At 32.5% G+C, this 6474-nt stretch overlaps 1 protein-coding gene across 3 annotated transcripts in view; it reads right to left on the bottom strand.

Annotated features, from left to right (window-relative positions):
* Positions 1 to 3835, bottom strand: part of LOC106469203 (moesin/ezrin/radixin homolog 1-like) — a 56156-nt gene extending 52321 nt beyond the window's left edge. Inside the window, exon 1 of one of the 3 annotated variants that reach the window (XM_013929670.2) lies at positions 3682 to 3835. The gene's annotated coding sequence lies outside the window, so the exon portion shown is untranslated. Of the gene's footprint in view, positions 1 to 1229; positions 1249 to 3681 lie in introns of those variants that run through there. The other 2 variants (XM_022397636.1, XM_022397637.1) reach the window with 2 other exon arrangements.
* Positions 3836 to 6474: the final 2639 nt, after the last annotated feature.

The following is a 6474-nucleotide window of genomic DNA, read 5'->3' on the forward strand; positions in this document are numbered from 1 at the left end:
GTGTGTGTGTTAATAAATATTCCATAAAATATTTTATAATTCCATAATGTAATGTGACAGATACATCATCTATTACTTTTATAACTAAGCCTCAAAGTCACTCAGAACATACTATTTTTTTTATAATGTTCAATGTTTCTCATACATCATTTTCATACATAAAAGAAAAATATAAATCTAAGAAAAGATAATATAATACAATTATAAAATTATTCTAAATAAAACATTCATGTTATGAAACACACTGATTCTATTTATGTCCTCATAACTTTGAGAAATACAAGTTAGAAACTAATATACCAAAATATGTTGGTTGGACTTAATGCTCACATTTCATTATGATATACGCACATCAAAGAAGTGACTGTACAAACAGAAATTTAATGTCCATCTGTTTTAAAGAAATACTTTAACCAATATTAACTATACATACTTATAGCAAAATTAAAAATTGGCCTAGCAATCAGAATAGCTAATTAAGTCTACTTTTCTTATGTTTCAAATTATAAAGATTTGAATGTATTATTCATTAATTGGGTACTCCCACTGCTAACGCTATTTTCAGCCATAATCTCAATATAATATCACAAAGTTCAACCAGCTTAGAAGATTTGGATTAGTCCTAAATGTGCTAACAATGAAACACAATCTTTATAATAAAAGTATAATATTAAACAGTAAGTAAAACTTAAAAAGTGACATTCAATATACTAAACTGTTACTTTAATAAAGAGCAAGTAATTTTTAACAATTTTAAAGGTTAAAAGGAAGAATAAAACAAACCATAGCATGAAATACACACACATTTTTTTTTAACATGTGTTTATAATGAGATTCATCTTTACATTTAAATATGATGGTAAAAGTAATATTGTTTAATAGCTTCAATGAGTCTTCAGATTTTTAACCCTCATCAGCACACTTGGGTGTCCACGTGGACCCCAATGACTTTATTGGTTGTATATCTTTTTACATAATAATTACAAATTTATATCAATACATAGAATAGTCCTGGATCAATGTGACACTATTGTTTTTAAAACAGATAGATGGAGTACATAGCTATAATCTAATATTTATCTGTGGTCCCTACAGGTCCCATACTATCATTGACCATCACTGTACATGCAGTTTGCTCTATAGCATACGAAACAAATTTCTAAGCATGTATTTCGCTATACAGGCTATAGTAGAGGATAATTAATCAAAGTATTACAGTATCATCTCACCTCTTTGCTTGTAACATCAATGTGGAAAGCGTGTATGTGCATCTCATTCCTAAACAAGTCTTCACTGTGAATACTGCTTATGATGCCCTATTTTACAGAAACATTGTTTGATAAAAAGCAGGTTTTAAATAACCTGCTTATCGGATTTTCAATCCACAGCCTACTATATGGATACATTTGTGTTGAGGTCAGTCAGACTCAAGATGATCCACAGTGTACACTTTCAGTTTTAAGTTGGATTTTGCAGTATTATGGTAATCTTATCATATATTGGTGGATAATGACCTGAATATAGGAGTATAATAAAACTTGGGCATATTTTTGATACACTATTTGTATAAGGAATGATTTAGTACTACTTATTTGTTTACTGAGGAACAATGTAATTTTGTAATTTCTTGATTGGTCAACATATTTCCTCTTGAATACATATATTTTTAGGTGTTTCACATTGCATGCTAACCTTAATAAAAGATGCAATGCAATTGATTTTTGGAATTTCAATCCAGATCTTACTATAACGGTAATTTTGTGTTGGGGTTTGGTTGGACTCCAGGTGTTTCACAATGTAACTTTCCAAAGGTGTGCTGATGAAGATTAATGTTCAAGTTTTTAAAATTACGTTTAAAATTCTTAATCTCTAACAATCTGCATAAAGTTCAAAAATATGCATCATGCCAACTTATATGATTAAGTTCAACAATTCAGACTTTTAGATTGGCCACATATGCCTACTGTTTTTCACATAAATCTTAATTAAAATTAATCGATGTAACAGATTATATTAATTAATTGCACTAATGCCTAGCTCTAATTTGAACAATGCAAAGTATGTTGAGTTGGCGTACTAAAATTTTTAAGAAGGCAGTGTATCTAGAGCCAAGTGTCATCTCGACAAGAAAAGCAAATGTTCTAGAGGCGAGTGTACATGTCAGTTATTTGGGTTATCAGCTATCATTCTAATGTTGGTTCAGGTTAACAATGAAATCCAAGTGACAAGTGTTCTTGGACAATGGCTAGTAAATTATGTTTTTAATTATTTTCAACTTTTACTCCTCTAGATGATGCTAAAAGGAGCATGGAACAAAAAATTAGTCAATTTCACATATAGTAATTGCAAAATGATGGAAGCCTAAAGAAAAAACACACCTAAACAAGTCAACTCTGCACGTATGGAAATATTACTCAATGAAATTATACTTTTGACAGGAAGATATTTCAAAGCATTGATCAGTGACATGTATAAACAAGAAATTATCAAACTTCATAATATAAGTAAAGTAAAATCATAAGAAATTTAATACATGAGCATCATAAACTTCACAATAAACACAAGGGATAATGATGAATTTTTAATTTAGCATTGTAGTTCATTCAATCTTCCAAAAGCATTCCATCTTCAAAAACACATTCAGTTCTGAATCACCTATTTAACATGAAGTCCACAACCACATGAATGTGACTTATACATACAGCCTTAGGACATTGGTGTCCTTGTAGAACTGACACTCAGCCCTGGGTACACAGACTTTCAAAAACCTTTTGATAAGATGTCACACAAAAAATAAGCTAAGAATATCACATTGTCAGGGGTTGGGAAAAGTCTAGTTAACTGAACTGTATAGTGGTTTGAGAGAAAACAAAAAAACTTTTTAATATTGGAGTCCAGTCAAACTGGACCCTTGGGACTAGTGGTTGATAGGTCACTCAAGCCATTGATTGAGGCATTGTTCTGTTGCTGGTTGTAAGGATAATAAAAATTTTAGTTGTTTCTAGATATACTGATTATGAATGAGTCAAAAAAGGTGATTATCTCTATACAAATCACTAGTTAGGCTTCACTTGAAATAATGTGTACAGTTTTGATGTCCTTATTTAAGAAAATATACTGTCATTTATTGGAAATGATCCAGAAAAGTGGCACTAAAATAATTTTGGGGATGAAAGGGTTACCTTATAATATATTAATATTATCATTAGGTATAAACCGTATGGTTAATAAGCTACGACTGGCAGTGGTGGAGGTTGGCACAACAGTTTAAGACTTAAGACTATCACTTTTATAAGGTAATCGATAAATTCCTGAAAAACAAAAGGTGAGTTTAAAGTTTACATTCTCCAACTCAGATAGGTATGCAAGGACAGCCTTGAACTGTTGAACTTTGAAGGACCAAATAATTCCTTGTTCAAGTTGTTGTGCGCGTGTTATGTCATGCAATAATTAGGCTTAAAATAATTGAAATAAAAAACAAAATATGCCACATACTAATAACGTTAATAATTATACTATTAGTATCAGTATTACTTAGCAATAGTACTATTAGTATTACTATTAATAAGCCTATTCATTTAAATTTTAATCCAGATTTTCATTTCAGTTTCACATAAATCAAACTTTAATTTTTAAAGTTTAAGTTGAAAAACGGACGACGTAGAAATACTTTTTACTCACTTTAAAGAGTATTATTGTCGTATAATGTGAAATTGAAAAGGTGGTCAGCGGTTATATCCACAGTAACTTTATCAAAACAACTCGAAACACTCACACACACCACCGCTTTACTCGAATGATTAAGCCAATATCTGAAACGCGGCAAATATGGCTGCCTTTTTTTTGGGGTGTGGTATCAGCGCATGATCAGTAATAAGTTAACTTCCTGTAAATGGTGGGTTGTATAACGAGTTTGAACTTCCGGTTTATTATACCATAAAATCATAGTACATAATACATATATATCAAACAAAGAGACGACAGTAGGCTTTATTTCATTTCTAACATTCCCAAAGTCACGATTAGTTAGTATGTCTAACACAAGAGGCATCGACTTATAACTACTGTTTAGCTTTAGTTTATTTATTTTGCACATAGATCAATAAAAATTTTACAAAATCAAGAGTGTCAACTGACGAAAAGATTCTTTTAACAGTTTTACTGAGTTTACAATTACCTCGAGTTTTAATGAAATTATGCCTGCATTACATTACTTATTGAAGAAACTTGTTTGATTTGGTTTGCGCTAGCCGCCTTAATTTAGCAATGATAGACTAGAGGGAAGGCAGATAGTAAACACTAACCACCGCCAACTCTTGGGCTACCAACGAATAGTGGGATTGACCATCACAATATAACGCCTCCACGGCTGAAAGGGTGAGTATGTTTGATGGGACGGAGATTCGAACTCGCAGATTGCGAGTCGAGCACCTTATCCACTTGGCATGGCTGAAACTTGTTTGAAAAACGCATTTGTGTTGTTGAAAAAAGAGAATGATTTAGGTTGATGTTGACAAAACCCAAATATCCTCTACTGAGTGTTCATTTGTTGGGAAAAAATCAAATCGAGTTGTTATTTCTATTTATAAGAATTTTGAATTTAAAAACAACAATGTTATAGTAGCCTCGTACGAAAATATCCTAAGGTTTCATCTGGAGTAACAATAAAGTTAAATCTTTAACATCTCTAATACTAGAGCGCGCACTCCTGTCTCAGCCAATGAGGGGCGTTGTGCCGTCATGGGGAATCCCAAATGTCGTCCAAAACAGGCAACGAAGAAAGAATAGTAAACAAACATAAGTGCGCAACAGCACTATAAAGTTGCTGTAAACCTCTCCTTGCATTTCATCGTCAAACACTTACCCATAAAAATAAATATAAGTAGTTTTTACCTCAAGTCTTAAGTGTCTATCGGTGCAAGAATAGGACAGCTTTGGTGAGTTGATGGCGTTTTGACGCATTGTTGAGTTTGAAAAAGCAATTTGTGAATACCTGCTCATTATTATGTGAAACTATATTAGTAAATATTCCAAATATCGCTTTCTTAAACTGAATTACTTGATAATCTTCTCGAAACTCAAATCACAGTTTATAACATAATCTTGTAAGTCTGTGAAGACGAAATCATTCCATTTCTCTAAGACTTCACTTTGTACGACATGAAGGATGTTGTGTGAACGTTTCAACAGACTGCTGCTGCAACGGAATGGCTCAGAAAAAATACACAGACTTTAAGGGCCTATATCACGACTGATCAAACACCACTTATTTTCAGAGCCTCCAAGATACAAAAAATACCTTGAGAGCCCTCAGACAGTTTGGGCCTTTTAGGGGGCAGTAGGCCCTCAAATCCCATTATTTCTACTCCTGAGAACATATCTCTGATTAGCCTACTCATGTAGGTCCCATACTTGGCTACACAATGAGTCAATGTACATTGTCAGTAGCAGTGTACGGTAAATTTTACAAAACCTTTGTAATTTTTTGTCTTTAATAGCTTTATTGTCCATAAATTTGCGAAGAAAATATACTCACTTGTGAAAAGAAATGGCCTTTCCCCTTTTCCTGCCCATATGAACAGCTGTAGCAGATACTGCTCTCTAGCATTTAAATTTTTTTCGAAGATGAAAGAAGTCTTTTACACTTGCCCATTTTGGTGATGGAGGTGGATTTCTCTTGCTGTCATAGGGTCATTTGACAATTGTGCCCACTAGTTTTAAAGATACAACTCTCTTGGGGTAACATGAATAATTCAACGCCCTCTATCTTACTACAATATTTTGCGATTTGTAACTATCAGAGATAGACAGAATATAATGAATGAATTATTTTGTTAGCCTTGGCTCAGAAATATTAAGAAAGGGTTTTATTCAAGTACACAAAAGCTGTATGAGATTAGATGGTCTTCGCATATTTAGCAGTCTGTTTGAGAGATAAAATGAGAAGGATAAATATTCAAACTGCAATACTTATGAATACAACATTAACCTCTAGAACTCTAAAAGCGGAATTTTCAAAGGCGAATATTCTTCAGTTAGAAGTAAAAACTTATGAATTTGTTCTCTGCAGATGTAATTCATATTGTTACTGTCAATTATGTTAGGGCCGTAACGTCAGTCTTTCGTTTACGGGTTCTTTTAAATTATCTGGTGAAAATAGTTCAACGTCAAGTCCACATAACTATAATATATTACCTTATTTCCTCCTTTAATGTTTCTATAAGCTTGAATATGTGTACACTGCTGTAAATTGTTGTAGGCCTATGTTACAAATGACATTAACTAACTTAAAAAAAAATCAAATGACTTATACAAAAGTAGCTTCATAAGCGCGATAGTAAACACAGGTCCAAATATTAGGTCGTCAAGAAATTAATGTCGCGTTTTGGAACCTTCCATTAACCCCCTCCCCCCCAAAAAAACGTACATCAGGTATAATAGTTAAACAAAGTGCCTAAACGTCACGTTAGTGTA

Source organism: Limulus polyphemus, unplaced genomic scaffold (assembly GCF_000517525.1).
Source record: "Limulus polyphemus unplaced genomic scaffold, Limulus_polyphemus-2.1.2 Scaffold3353, whole genome shotgun sequence".
Taxonomy (NCBI): domain Eukaryota; kingdom Metazoa; phylum Arthropoda; class Merostomata; order Xiphosura; family Limulidae; genus Limulus; species Limulus polyphemus.